We start from the raw sequence: 16936 nt of genomic DNA on the forward strand, positions 1-16936 counted from the left end.
CATTGGGATTTGATAGAGATGGTATATTTTCTGCAAGAACTTCTCATTTACTACTTCTTTCCTTCACAAACTTACCACGTTTTGTTTCTTATCCAACATTTCATTGATTTAACTTTCTTAATTTCCAGTATTTTTCCTAGGTATTTTTACAGAGGGCATTTACTCTAGCTGATCTTATTACTTATTTTTTTTTTTAATTATTATTAGTCTAGTTTATCATAATCAAATTATTGATACTGGGGTGCATAAGGATCAAAGCTGTATAACTGAGAGGAGACCTCCACGTAGCCTTTAAACGAATGCGGAGAATTGACCAGGGCTTCTGACCTAATGTACAATCCTCACCTTCTTGTGGTGCACCCTGTTGGGTATCTACCTGGATACTGAATGAACGAGAATGGGCTGGCAATTTGGGATTTTTTAGCCGACCAAATTGTATCCTTATTGGCTTAAACCAATATACAAAATGATGGTACAACATGACAAAATTTCATGCCAGCTGGGGTGTCGCCCGGTTAAACAAGGCCCCTGTTATTTTCACCAGGGAACCAGGGAGAACAGCGAAAAGTCAGCTACTGGAACAAACCTGAAAGAACACCCCCAAATCAACATCACCAGAGTTAAAGATCGGTACTATCAACATAAGAAGCCTGAATGGCAAAGATATGGCACTAGTTGAGGAATTAGATCAGTACCAGATCGACATAATAGGGGTGACTGAAACAAAAAAGACAAAAACTGGTGAGATCTTTCTCAGCAATAAATACAAAATGTTATATTCAGGAAATGACAATCAAGGAAAAGAAGGAGTAGCCATAGTATTCAACACAAAATACGAGGCTAATCTTCTTGAATGGCAGGCAGTCTCAAATAGAGTGATGTGGGCAAATATCAGAATGGGGAATTGAACAATGAGACTTACTTGTACACTATTATTAGCAAAGCTAATAATAACGGCAAATACCTGTTGGATTTCTGCTCAGGACATGGACTGGTTATTACTAACACCATGTTCCAACATAAAAATGTGCACAAATTCACATGGAGAGAAGAGGCAAGGAATAAGAAAAGTCTCATTGACTATGTTATTGTTGATAGTGATGTTTTCTACCTGGTGCAGGACACAAGAGTGTACAGAGAATTTGAAATTGGAAGTGATCACTATTTAGTCTTGAGCAGGATAAAATTGAATTTCATATTGAAAAGAATAACATGTAAGAAAGTTTTAAAGCGAATAAAAGTTGAGCAGCTCTCAGGTGTGAACTGTAGACTAAAATACACAAAGATTACTGAAAAAAAAAATGAAAGAGTTTGAGAACAGGAACCAAACTTTGGAGATTCAATGGCAAGCCTTGATGAAAACTCTGATTGATTCAGCCAGAGAGGCATGTGGTGAGGTTGTCTGCAAAGATAGAAAAATCAGAACTCCATGGTGGACACAGGAGGTTAAAGAGGCAGTGAAGGGAAAAGAAGAAAGCACATGAAAAATTCCTGGCAAATAAGTCTGCTTTTGCTCTTAGAGAATACAGAGACAAATGTAAGAAAGCGAAACACTGTGTAAAACTGGCTAAACAAAAGTCATTGGAGGACTTTGGCAAGAACATAGAAAATAAATATCAACAAGGTGGCAAAATATTCTGGAGGTTGTTGATGAAGCTTAAAAAATGGAGGAAAGAGTGCTGTAAAGGGAGTTAGAGATGATAAAGGTGACATGAAAACAGGAGAAAAGATATCCTTGAAGTATGGAGTAATTACTTGGATAAACTGCTAAATGAAACAAGCAGCAAAGACAATGAAGTGGTAAAAAAACACTGACCAAGCATGCAGTCAGGAATACATATATCCATACGTGAAGTAGAAAAATCCATCAAAAGCATGAAATGTGGAAAGGCAGCAGGAGTAGATGATATTTGTCCAGAAATGCCGAAGTATGGTGGTCTTACAGTGGCTGCACTGCATAGTTCCAAAGGCCTGGACAGGGGGACAAATTCCCGATGATTGGAGTAGAGCTCTCATAGTACCATATATAAAAAGGGAAATAAAACTGAATGTGAGAATTACAGAGGTATTTCCTTACTGAGTGTTCCTGGCAAGAACTATGCAAGTATACTTGAGAAACGGTTGAGAAGAATTGTTGAAGAACAAGCTGGATTCAGGCCAAACAGAGGCTGTCAGGATCAGATCTTCACTTTACGACAAATAGTTGGGAAAGCATGGGAATATAACAAAGATCTGTATTTAAGTTTTTTCGATTTGGAAAAGGCATATGATAAGGTGCCAAGAGAGAAGCTATTCAATACGCTGCAGTAATATGGTGTCAACGGGGCATTATATCAAACAATACTTAGTCTTTATTTGTGTTGTAACTCAGCAGTTAGATTTGAAGGAAGTACAGGAAAATGGTTTAAATGTTAAATCTGGTGTGAGACAAGGATGTACATTATCCCCTCTGTTATTCATTATCTATATGGATCACATTATGAAGGAAAGTGGTATTAAACATGATATCAAAATTGGAGATGTTAATGTCAGCTCTTTGCTTTATGCGGATGATGTTATACATCTAAATAAATCCGCTGCAAGTCTGCAAGATTCTCTGACTAAATTGAATAGCTGTTGTAATAGATATGGTATGAAGGTCAGCAATAAAAATACAAAGACAATGAAAATAGGTAGAATCATTGAAAATGTCAACTGTGTTGTGAATGGAGAACCTGTGGAACAAGTAAAACATTTCAGCTAGTTAGGCACGATTTTTACTGAAGATGGTAAATTAAATATAGAAATAGACAACAGAATCAGCAAAGTTGGTATGGTGGGAAGTCAATTGAATAAATTCATATGGAATAAAAGAGAAATTAGTCGGAACACTAAATTAGCTGTATACAAGACAGTGTTCAAACCAGTTTTAAGTTATGGATCTGAGAGCTGGGTCAGAAGTAAAACACTTGACCAAAGACTAGAGACCGCAGATATGAGAGTCCTGAGAAAGATTATAGGCATGAGCAGATGGCATCAATGGCAATATCATATTAAAAACGAGGATATTAGGAAAAAACTTGACATTGACAGCATCCAGGAATGTGTTAGCAGAGCTAATGTCAGGTGGTATGGTCACTTAAACAGAATGGGCGAAGAAAGATTAGCAAAACAAGTGTTCTCTGCCAGGTTGGCAGGAAAACGACCCAGAGGAAGACCAAGATATAGGTGGATTGATATGGTACAAAGTGCGTTACACGATAGAAATATAAGATCTGATAATGTTGGAGTCTTGACAAGTAATAGACTGATTTGGAGGAAAATTGTAGATAAGAAGTTAGTAATGATATAATTTTTTCATGTAGTACTATCATATCCTGTACACCTCTTGTGGGTATATGGCAGGAATTTGATGATGATGGATATCTGTGCACTGCATGGCTTGTTAAACGAGTAGGATGAATGGAGAGTATTAATGTCTGCAAAGCTGTAGATAGGATTAGTGGTAATTGAGAGTAGGTTGTTTATGTAAATGAGGGTAGGTGATAGGACAGAGCCCTGAGGTAGTCCTGCATTGGTGGTGAAGCTTGAAGAGAGAGGCCGTCAACCATGACATTCAATGCACAACCAGAGAGGAAGCTGGCAAGTTAATTGCAGAAGTGGCATGTAGACCAAAGCATGGTAGTTTGTATAGCAGTCCTCAATGCCAGACATGATTACAAGCTCTGGAAATGTCAAGAGTGACATCACAAGTTTACTTAAACCTTTCCAATGTTACATATCCTGTGGTGGGTGATGTAATCTAAGAGGTCAGCTGTGGATCTTGAATGGCAAAATCTATACTGATGGTTGGTTATTAATTGGCATACCTCTATGTAGTAAAGTTGGCTATAGATGACTTTCTCTATTATTTTGGACAGGGCAGAGTGACTATTGCCTTAAATACTGATCTGCATACTCTCCTTCGATAGGGCGAGGATAATTTGTAGTTTGACTATCTTCCTTTTTTTGGAATAAACTGGATATGCGATTGCTTCCTCATGTTCGGATAGATACCAACTATGTATAATAGATTGCAGAGACAATACAGGACAGGTGTTAGTTCTGGAGCAGAAGTTACATCCAACAGCCTTAGCAAAAGGCAAGAAGACAAGAGACTTCTGTTTTGATAGGAGGAAATTTTTCTGCTGTTGTCCTTCATGTAATCAGATTTAGATCTGATGATGACTGTTATGCCTATACCAAAACACATTTGTTGTGTGTTTTGGTATAGGCAGAGTATGAAGCTGGAGCTCTTAATGTGAATTTTTTTCTTTTACTTTCTGTTGAACTAGGGCTTAGAAAGCAGATAAGGATTTGGGGAAGAATGGCAATGAAGGATGTGAAGAAGTCTGAATAGTTATTAGTTTGGAGAATGGTAAATGCAGCAATTGAATATTACCAGATGAGGCAAAGAAACCTTGAGCCACAGGAGGTTGAAAGCAGGGAATTCTAAATTAGGCACTCTGGTGGCATGCAATGTCTGATCTCACAAAGGCACAGCAGCAGCCACCCTTGTGACAAAAGGAATTGTGAGTGTTATTTGGACAGGTGTAGATGTTATTTGGGTTTATGTCAAGTGTAAGAGTCTGGCAAATGTCATGGTTGTTAGTAAAGTGAATGTGAAAGTGAGTTTTTATGAGGAGATTCTGGCATGGTTATGTATGAAGTGATTGGTTACATTATGTAATTTTTACTGGAATTAATTTATGAGGGAGATTGTTTTTTGTTGAATTGTCACTGTCATTGTTTGTAAGGTTTGTTGTTGGTTCATTCATGGTTAGATAAAAGGATAGAGTGGGAATAACATGCAGTAAGGGGCAATACTCTTGGACATGACATCCAGACAAAGAGTGACCAGTCTCCTTGGTATAATGTACCTCTCAATAATGTCTCCCACATATCATTACTCAGATTCCATCTCCAGGCATAACCTCTCAGAGTAAATAAGTGGCAGTGGAATTATGCATTAGTTCATCAGGAACCCTCCTAACTTACTGATGGGTTTGCATCTATGTACTAACTGGCCTGTGCACCATCATTTTAACTGATGTACTCTCAAAATGGAGGAGACTATGGGTCTCTATGGCATGGCATTGAAGGGTATCCCTTTCATTGCATGGAGAAGAGAGGGTAAAGAACAGAAACTAAAATCTCTACTGCAGAGATCAAACATGGTGCTTCACACCTCCAATAACCAAGTGGTGGTATTTCAACAGGCAATGAAAGTTATTTTCCACCTAATGGACTCCAGTTGGTATTTTGGTCAACTAAGGAGTATCCCTTTATGGTGGGAATACTCACCAATTTTGCCAGCACTCCTTTTGTGGAAACAGGCCACATCATGGGAAAGGCACAGTTTATTTGATAGAGGGAGGTTGTATATTGTGCATTGTTTGCCTATAGAGGCCTACTGCTGTGATATGTGATCAAAGAAAGGAACGAATAGCAATAGCACTCAGCACCAAACATGAAGAATACGTTTCTTGACTGAAAGACAATTTCAAGTAGAGTTAATGTGGGCAAGCTTCAAAATGGGAAAATGGACGATGAAACTTATTTGTGCCTGTGATTCCACAGAAGGATGTTCTCCTAAGGAAGAAAGATGAATTTTTTGAGTTATTAGAGAAATAAACCGATGTAAAGAAAATAAAGAAGATGGTCCTTGTTGGAAATCTAAACTGCAGAGTAAGTTTCGCCAGACATATAGAAAAGTTTTGGGGAAAATTTGGTGAAAAGGATAGGGTTAATAATAATAGTAGTTACTTGATGGATTTTTGTTCAAGGTATGGTCTAGTCGTTACTAACTTCATGTTCCAACATAAAAATTTCCACAAGTTCACATGGTGAGAAGACATAAGAAAAGCCTTATTGACTATGTTAATTCATAGCAATATCTTCATGCTAAGTCAGAATACATGAATATACAGAGGATTTGGAACAAAGTTACCAAGTGGGATTATTATTATTATGGGTATCTCCATGGAGTCAGTAGACTCATCGCGGGAGATCCAAACTATCAAAACAATGTCTATCATATCTGTTCTTGAATTCATTTACAGACGAAAAACTCACAACTGAGTCGAGCAATACATTCCACTCATTCACCACACTCCAGATAAAATACCTCATTCTCACACCCTTGTTAACTACACATTTCCTTAATTTCCAGGGATGACCTCCTGTTCTTTCATCAATCACACAGCTGAAACATTTCCCCTGCATTAATCTTATAAAAACCTTTTAGTAATTTAAATGTTTCTATCATATCCCCTCCCTCTTTTCCACCTATCAACCAACCTCTGCAATCCACAAGTTCTCAATCTATCAATGTAGGGAGCATTTTTTTAAAATCACTCACCAACTTAGTCACTCTCCTCTGAACCCTTTCCACAACCTCCTCATCTCCAAGGAATCCAGTTGTCCAGACCTGAGCACGCTAATCTAAATGAGGAAGTATCAATGCTTTATAAAGAGGAATAATAACCTCTTTATCTCTGGATGTTAGTGTTTTCAGTAACCAAGCAATCCTATGTGCAATCTTGGACACCTTAGCAATGTTTTCCCTGAAATTCGTCTCCCTATCCACCAACACCCCTAAGTTTCTAGTCTCACCAATCTCTTGGAATATCGTTCCATCGATGTAGTACATAGCTGGTAATCTTTTAATCCCAAATGCATAACTTTACATTCTACATCGAACTGACATCCATAACCTTTCCCCCATTTCACCAGTTTATTTAACTCATCCTGCAAACTCTCAACATCAGCTTGATTTTTTATTGCGCTACCCAACTTTGCATCATCGGCAAACAACTGAATATCTCCCTTTAAGCCATTTCCTATATCATTTATGTACAAAATAAACAACAATGGTCCAAGCACAGAGAACTGAGGCACACCACTGGTCACCTGCCTCATCCTGGACTCTGCTCCTCCATACACCACCTTCTGTTATCTCTCCCTGAGCCATTCTCCTGTACATATCACCAGTTTAGTATCCATCCTCATCTGCTCCAATTTGCAAAACAGTATTCCATGGGGTATCCTGTCAAAAGCCATAGCAAAATCCAGAAGTACCACTGTGTAGCCATTTCCTTTGTCCAACTCAGATGTCATTCTGTTATAAAAAGCTAATAAATTGCTAAGGCAGGATCGACCTTTAACAAAACCATGTTGGTCCCTATACAGTATCATATCCTGATCCACCCATTCTTGAATTTTGTCTTTTCCAATACTTTTACCCCCACTCCTGAGATGGTGATTCGTCTGTAATTAACTACCGCAGTTTTAGAGCCGCCTTTATGCAAAGGAACTACTTTGCCTGCCTTCCTTCCTTCCTTCCACTCCCTAGGGATCATACCAGAGTTCAAACTTAAGTTAAATAACCAAGTAAGAGACGTTGACAATCCTTTGCACATTCACGCAACACCCAAGCTGACATTCCATCTCAACCTACAGCAGTGTTCGCATTTAAATTTTGCAATATACTATGTACCTCTGATTTCTTAACTTCAATTCTCATATTAGTTATTGGTACAGGTACAGAGATATTCTCACTTGGATGATATACTTTTGAAAAGTGATCACTCAGTTACTCTGTAAAAACTCGCTGTAACATTAAAATACCAAAGTGCTTTACATCGATTTTTTGCAGAGGTCAAGTCCCATGAAGATATTGTAAAATAAACCTTGTTTGTCTCTGTATATTTTGTGCTAGATATTACTGTAAATAATCCTTTGGAAATTAACTGTATATACTCCTTTAACAAGAATATTTTAGAGTGTTAAAGGCAATGTTTCGCCATCGGAACAATGTGTAATAGCTCTCTATGAGGGCATAAGAAAGGTTGTTTACAACTTTTATATATGAGAAAGTGCCTACAAGCTCTGCGCATAAACACTTCCAAAGTCGGTCTAAAAGGTTAAAACATCTTTTCGCTGGCCGGCAACTTATGATCAAAAGAGTGCATTGACAAGAACAAAGAGTGGGTTGAACTTAAAAACTTAAAAGAAAATGAAAATCATGCCAAATTCTTAGAGCGTTACAACCCTTCATGCAAGATCTGAGAGTGGGCATAATAAAAAGGGACAGAGCCAATCAGCGAGGACTTCCAGTCGCTGCCAGAAAGAGAGCTTCCAGGTCGCCAGAGAAGGATTCCAGTTGTTGACAGAGAGTCAGTCAAGACAGTGTTGGCAGCAGTTTCAGTTATTGGAAAGGCTTCCAGTCATCAGCAGAGAGTCATGGGAGGCAGTCGGAACCAGAGTGGAGGCGAGCAGCAGACCATAAGCGGAGTCTGAACCAGAGCAGTGGTGGCAGAGAAAAGAGGTGAGGCAAGAGCCGAGATTCAGGTGCCAAGAGAGCAAAGGTGAAGTGCTGTTACTGAGAAGAGCCAGAGCCAGTTGGCGGCAGTTACAGTCATCGGCAATTAGTAGTGGAAGTGGTGGCAATTAGAAGCAGAAATTCCTGAAGTAAGGATCCAGAGGAGAATTTGCCCACATGCTAAAACCTCTTGTATATGTGCTATTCGAGTACCGCAGATTGCAGTCGAAAATCCTGCTAATATCCTGAAGTGATACCACTGTAGCAAGACACTCCTGAAGGAAGCCTAAAACTTGAGATGAAAGAAAAGCCATAAAGACTTTAGTAAAAGACTCTTGACTGAATGTGTGATACAAAGCCTCTGTAAGTTACTACCCTTTGTATATTTTCTCTTATAATCTAGGAGATATGCTTATATTGACTTTAAGAATTAGTTTAATAGTAATAAGAAATGTCCATAAGAGAGTAAATTGGCATGTTAGAAGTTGATATCTAATTTGTAGAAATAACCTCTTTGCGAGTAAACTAGAAGTTTAATAAGTTGCATTTGTAAGCAGAGAGTAAATAAGTTTTAGAGTTAAAGAGATTGGTTAGTGTTGAAGTGAAAGGGTTCTAATTTTATGGTAAAGATTTTATAAATGGGTAGAGAAAGCAATCCCTCTGTCGTTTGATTAATGTATATTTTATATTAATGTAAATAAATGTGTTTTAATTATTTGTTAAAAGAGTGCTGCCTGATCCTTTATTTTACAACTGCACTGTTCCTAAATAAATCGGACTTGTGAGCGGGAAACAACTAAGGCATTAAAAGTGCAGTTTTATTACTTAAGAACCACGACTGTTTATGTAAACTTTGGTCTTTAATGTAAACTTTTATTTGATATACTGATGACGCAGTCTGACAAATAAATTTTTCAATGTTCATAGGCATACGACTAATAAATACGGAAGGTGGATAAACATAATACTCGGTAGAGTAAGTGAGAAAGGTCACGAGAGGAAAAGTGCACACTGCTAATTATAAAGATAAAGCTAAAGAATAGAGATATAAGCGAGTAAAGATATTACAATACAAGTATAGGAAAACAAATATTATTACAACTCTACTATCACATCTGAATTGGTCACCTCGTTACCATCAGCACCCACTAAGGTTATCCTTCCAAAGTCATTCTTCCTTTTACTTGCCACATAGAGGAAGAACTCTTTGGGATTACCCTTGATCTCCTTGGCTAAGGTTCTCATAATCTGATTTAGCTTTTCTGAATATGCTGATAACCTTCCTAGCTTGAGCCTTGTACTGCTCATGGGTGTACTGATCGCATTTCTCCTTGTAAATTCTCCATAACATTTTATTTTTTTTACAGATCAAGCTTGATACTACTACTCATCCATCTAACACCTACCTTGTTTGTCTTCCTGACCATGGGGGACACAATCTGATATTGCCTTCAGATACCCGCTGATTTTATCCCATGCACTGATAACATCTTTCCCCTGCAATATGTTCTGCCATGGGACTGCTGCAAGCTCACTCCGAAGCTTGTTATAATTGCCTAACCTGTAGTTCCGCATATACCCCTTCTTAAGAGAGAAATCCACAAATTTTGCAACCTCCCAAGTCAATACCACATGATCACTCTCACCAATTGGAGGTAACGAGGACACCTTATGCATATATCCTCTGAACCAATGACCAGTTCCAACACTCTCACACCACGTATCCCTTCAGTTATGTGCTGTTTCAAGTCATCTCGTAGAATATGTATGAATTCCATTTCCTTTTTGCCATGTGATATTTCCTCCTTCCAATTGATATCACCATAATTAAAATCCCCCATGATAATCACTAACCCTGCACTCATTGCACTAATTTGCTGATGCATGAATTCAATATCATCCCCTATACCCCCTGGCCTATAGCAGCAACCAACTGTATATTTGGTTGCGTTAGTCATTGTTTCACACCAGACCACCTCAAATGTACTATCATTCACATGTCTATCATCGTGATATACTACTTTCTTTGGCTGCAATTCATCAGCTATCATCAACAGTACTCCTCCCCCACATTCTTTCTTCTCTACCCTTCCTGAAAATACTGTACCCCATCACATTCAATTCCAGTGACCACATCTTCTGCTGACAGCCAAGTTTCACTAATGCCTACAACTTTTTGTGAGATTGCACTGACTAATGTCAAAAATTCTTCCCTCTTATTTCAAATGCTTCTTGCATTTGTATAGAAAAATTGCAAATTTCCTTTAGTTCTTGTACCAGCTTTAAAACTGATATACATGTCACTAATTTCAGTAGTTCCTTGCCGATTTATATCCCCTCTATTCTATAATTTATTTTGCTAATAAGGATCAACAATTATACAATCACTGCTTAAGTTTCTCCCTCTTACACTAAACCTTTTCAATTTTAGTTTCCCTTCCCAATTACTTTAACTTGTTCAGAAAACAGTAACTTCTTCAATCGCTTATGACCTTCCATGTGTTCAGATGCACCCATCTCTTGCATACAGCTGTCTTTTTCCTTCAAACACACTCCAGACATCAACAAATTCCAGACCTCTTTTTTTGCACATTCTTGCAATCATATCATTCATTATCATTGCTGGTCTGCTTAACTCATAATTGTCAAAACGAGGCAGCACACACACGCACTATCCTCCCATCGACACTTTTCTTCTTCACGATATCTAACAATGTTCTTAAATCTTTTGCTACCCAATTTATACTACCACTCAGGTCATTTGTACCTGCCATAACTATCATCTTTTCTGCATCATGCCCTCTCTTTATTGCTAATGCCACTCTCTCTATTGTTTCATCAGCCAAGCACTCCTCAGGCATACCACTCTCCATATCTTTACTCATAGAATCACCATATATTTTACCACATATAACTTCAAGTCCAAACAAGAGTCACTCATGGCCTCATTTTCTCTGCTATTCAGCATCACTCACCCAATTTCATTACTCAATGCTCTTTTACTTACTCTCTCACTCTCACGACATCTTGTTTCTTCTAGACCTCTTGTGCTTTCATTCTGTTGACTCTCAATCACCAAAGACTCTCCCATACTTAATCCTGTTCTAGTTACTTCAGTTAGAGTAATCTCCATAGTCCTAATTTCTCTATTCAACCTATTTAACTTGGATTTAATTTCCAGAACCCCTTTACTGAGCACTTCCAATTCCTCTTGCAAAAGATGAAGTTCACTTTTCATTTTCCTGAACTCCTGCTGAAGTTCATCCACTATGGTCCCAACATCTGCTTTTATGCATAATCGCTCCATCCTATCCTGACACTTCTCACATATGTCGATGTTTTCATTCTTCTCATTTAGCCAAACAGTCCACAGATCCTTCACATTCCTCGGCGCATACATATAACAGTTTCCATAATGCACCCACTGCAAAAAATCCAACACAGAGCCAGACATCTTTCTTAGAGAAGTTCTGCGAGCCGCTGATGTATGTTTCTTGTTGGATTCCATATTTAGTCGCTGAAGTAGTGACAAACAGCAGCAAAACACAATATATATATATATATGTATGTATATATATACACACAACAGAATTCCAAACAATAACACCACTGAAGGACACTTGTATCCAACCGAACCACAATTGCAGCACAATTTGAGACAAAAAGGCACGCTATACTTTAATTTAAAAGCATGTTTTCCAGCACAACTCAACACGGCCACCACATTCACTAACGACACTAGCGCCTCAACTTGAACATCACATTGAAAGGACAACATGCAAGAAAAGTTTAAAAAAGAAATAGTGAGCAGCTTTTACAGTTGAACTATAAACAATTATACAAATATTATTCAAGAATGAAACAGTTCTGAAGAAAACATTGGTTAATTCAGCTAGGGAGGCATGTAATGAAGGTATCTGCAATGATTGAAAAAAAAAAATGATGGTGTATGACACAAGAAGTTAATAAAGCACTCATTGAAATGTTCCTAGCAAATAAGGTTGCATAGAGAGCTACATGTAAAAGTAGCCAAATAAAAGTCATGGGAAGACTTTTGGTAAGAATGTAAAACATAAATATCAAGAAGGTAGCTACATGTTTTGGAGACTATGTTGATAAAGCTTAGAAATGAAGGAATCGGATGATAATGATAAATGTGACATGACAACTGAAGATAAGGATATTCTATGTCTGGAGCATCATTGACCTCTCTACAAGTAGCCTAGTTGTGAAGATACTTCATGCATATAATTTGTTTGTTTATACTTGGATAAAGGATTAAACAAGAATATAATTTCTTGGTAAGTATAATTTACTTTCTAATTGAGAAAAAAAAAAAAAGAAACTTTCTACAACTATTTCTGATCCACCGTATTTTAATTGCCAAACCAGCCTTAATGTGTTTACACATCAGTAATTATATGGATACAAAGTATCCATTGAGGTTAATATTACATATGGATACTATTGAAATAACATGGATACAATGCATAAATGTTTGATATTTTATCCGTGTATGGCTGTTTGGGTGGTTAATAACAAGGTGCTACACAATTCCACTGCCACTTACTTACTCTGCCAGGTCATGCCTGGAGATGGAATTTGAGTAATGGTATGTGGGAGACATTATTGAGGCACATTATAGCAAGGAGACTGGTCACTCTCTGTCTGGATGTCATGTTCAAGAGTATTGCCCCTTACTGCATGTCATTCCCACTCTGTCCTTTCATCTAACCATGAATGAACCAACGACAAACCTTACAAACAATGACAGTGACAATTTAACAAAAAAGAAATCTCCCTCATAAATTAATTCCAGTAAAAATTACGTAACGTAACCCATCACTTCATACATAACCATGCCAGAATCTCCTCATATAAAAACTTACATTCACTTTATTAACATCCATGACATTTGCCAGACCAGACCTCTTACACTTGACATAAACCCAAATAGCATCTACACCTGTCCATCTCAAATATCCAAATAACACTCACAATTCTACATTAATTCAACCTTGGTATCTTTCTGGCTCTAGCTTTCACTGATGAATCTTCAAGGGTTGAAACTGTTCTGGGTAATGACTCTCTTTATACATAGGATTATACACTTCTGAAAGGAAGTGTGCTTTGCATTATGTGATACTAGGGTAATTGATGCAAAGTCATCAACATCTATAATAGCATAGTCTTAAAGATATTTCACATGCAAACATTGTTTGCTTATCCTTAGATAAAGGATTAAATAAGAATATAATTTCTTGGCAAATACAATTCACTAAACTAATAGTATACAAGACGGTGTTCAAATCAGTTTTAAGTTATGGATTTGAGAGTTGAGTTAGCAATAACGCACTTGATCAAAGACTAGAAACCACAGATATAAGAGTTCTGAGGAAAACTAGAGAAGGTGAACAGATGACATCAATAGCAGAATCTTATCAAAAATAGATCTTAGGATGAAACTGGATATTATTGGCATCCAGCAATGTGTAAGCAGAGCTAACCTAAGGTTATATAATCACTTAAACAGAATTGGAGAGGAAAGGTTAGCAAAACAGGTGTTTGCTGCCAGGAGAAAGATCAAGATCTAAGTGAACTGATTCGGTCAGAAGTATATTAGAAGACTAAAATGTTGGATGTGACAATATTGCAGTGCTGACATGCAAGACTAATTTGGAGGAAAATTGTTGATGGGAGATTAGTAATCATGTAAAATTAATGATGTAGCTTAATGATTAAGTGATTTAGTGATTAACTGAACTTAATCGCTACTCAGGAAGAGAACATAACACCCACAGAGAGTTGCAATATTATCCATAGAACCACGTGGCTCAAGAATGATAACAATTAAACTAAAAGGAACAGAAAAAAAGGATTTTTTTTTTTTTTTTTTTTTTTCATTATCCAAATTTATGCTCTAGGTCAGTTACAAGAAAATGAATAGATACTTTCTACTAATAGCTAGAGGACCTTATGACAAAATAAAAAAAAAAAAGACAAAATAATGGTAATGGAAGACTTCATTGGCAAGCTTGGGAGATTTATGCCAGAAATCAAAAACAATGGGTAAGTTTGGATAGGACAAGAGAAAAGACAGAGACAAAAGATTTCTGGAATTCTGCAAACATAACAATCTATTCATCTCAAAGACCATATTTTTCCATATTCCATCATGCAAATTCACATGATATCCCCAAGTGAAATAATTAAAGAATGTGTTGAATACATTCTGATCAAAAATAACTAGAAATACTCAATCCAAAATATAGGAACATTAAAGAAACCAGATTTTGACTGAACATCTACTAGCTGCAAAAATCAAGTTAAAATTAAAAGCTAGCAAACCAAAAACCGTAAGTAATACTATTAACATTAACAGATGAAACTATTTAGAACAACTATAGAAATAATAGAAACCATTAAAGAAAATAACCTTTTGCAATGTAGAAATACGTGCTAAGGGCAGAAGAGTTATGGTAAATACTGCAAGAGAAACACTTAGTACAACAATTAGAGCAAATAATGAGTGGCAACCACAGAAATTCTAGAAACCTTAGAACAAACAAGAGCTACAAAAAATACCTGGATTAGAGAAAATACAGAGAAGTCAACATTATAAGAGACTGAAAAACAAAATTGATACAACATGCAGCTCTGCAAAAAATGCCTGGCTGGAAAAAAAAAACAAAAATGTGCAAAGGAGCCAATAAAAAGAATAATAACAAGACTGTGGATAAAATTATAAAATAATTAACAAAAATATCCCAAATATCCAGACTGCTGAAAGACAAAAATATTATTGAAACTGGAATAATTCAAAAGATAAAAGAAATTTGGAAAGAATATTACCAGATACTTTTCCAGAGCGAACAAGACTAGAAAAGTACATATGAAAAGACAGAGAAAAAACACCATCTATAATGAAATAAGTTAAACTTTGAATGCAATAATTACTATTAAGAGAGACCTCCAGGAAGGCAGGGACTCGTTGAGGGATGTCACATATCCCGCACCAGCTATCATACCTTCATTCACATTACCTGCACTTGCCACCTCTAGCGACAGTCCATTCCAATCATGCATCACTTTATGACAGACAAAAATCCTATCTGACACCTACAGCATTCTCGACTTCGAAGGATGTCCTCTTGTCCTTTCACCATCCTCCATAAAATGAAAAATTCCATCTACTGATATCCTATATCGACCCTTTCAGAAGTTTGTAAATCTCATTTGTACCATCCCCTTTTTTTTTTCCCTTGAAAAGCATCTGCAATCCACAAATCCTCAGTCTATATTCCACAATCTTGATATAATTTTTAACACGCTCCTTTGCACTCTCTCCACTGTATCAGAATCTCCACATAAAGCAGACCTGCATGCAGTAGTCCAAGTGAGGTCTTATCAAGGTGTTGTAAAAAGGCAAAATGACTTCCTTATGTTTACATTTCAAGGTTTATTTCAGCATTCCAGCTACAGCATTCCTTATTCTCTGAATTGTATATTCTCTGAATTGTATTTGCCATTTTTGCTATATAGCCCTTACAACTTCCTATCTATTAAAACTCCAAGATCCATAGCATAATCTGTTTCTGCTAGCATAATTCCACCAATGTAATATGACATTGGATATCTCTTCACACCAAAATGCACGACATTACATTTACTAACATTGAACTGCCATTTACTCACATTGAACATTAACAGCCATTTTTACATGCCCAGTTCCAGCCTATTCAAATCATGCTGCAAGTACAGTCATACCCCGATTTACGCGAATCCCGAGTTACACGGTTTCATATATGTATGTATTCCTGTCCCGCTTCACGTCTCACCACTAGTCGAATCTTTCCGGCACCGGCCGCATTCACCAGTGTCGCACATGCTGTGAACAAGCACTGATGTGTTTCGCACGGTCTCCATTCATACATGGTTTTATAGTCTACAAACCTTGCGATTGTTTAATGTTATGTTTTTGATAAAAATTTTATCACATAAAAAATAATAATATTGTCCAAAGGAAGCAAGTTCGATTCTTCTACAGCTAGCAAGAAAAGAAAAACATTGACTTTGGAAACAAAACTCAACATTATTAAGGATTTTGAAGGCAGAATGAAAATTTGTGAGCTAGCAAAGAAGTTTGATCTACAGGAATCCACAGTAAGAACAATCATAAAAGAAAGATTTACAGATTTTGGAGGACATAGATTCTAACGAGAAACGAATTGTAGCCACAAGGTAAGGAATAAAAAAATCATTAGCTTGCTATGAAGAAATTTTGCGTGACAAGAAAAAGACAGTATGCCGTCAGACAAATCTATTAGATTTTATGAAACCATTGACATCGAAATAACTTTCTGTTTTTTATGTACGAAAAACTACAATTATGATTATATTTCTTTAAAAATATAGGTGTTTTTGTAAACTTTTGGTCCCAATTAACTAATATTTTTTTATGTTTGTATGCAAAATTATACCCGAGTTACGTGAATTCGACTTACACGCTTTTTGTTGATTCCACCTACCGCGTAACTTCGGGGTATGGCTGTACTGCTTTCTCGATTACCTTACCTACCTATCTTTGCATCATCA

The 16936-nt window shown here is 36.9% G+C and overlaps 1 protein-coding gene across 4 annotated transcripts in view; it reads left to right on the top strand.

Moving 5' to 3' along the window:
- LOC150106217 (uncharacterized) overlaps positions 1 to 16936 on the top strand; it is a 212374-nt gene that overhangs the window by 77248 nt on the left and 118190 nt on the right. The gene's annotated exons all lie outside the window — the stretch shown is intronic.

This window comes from Typopeltis vanoorti, chromosome 5 (assembly GCF_054136105.1).
Source record: "Typopeltis vanoorti isolate ZY-2024b chromosome 5, IOZ_Tvanoo_1.0, whole genome shotgun sequence".
Lineage (NCBI taxonomy): Eukaryota > Metazoa > Arthropoda > Arachnida > Uropygi > Thelyphonidae > Typopeltis > Typopeltis vanoorti.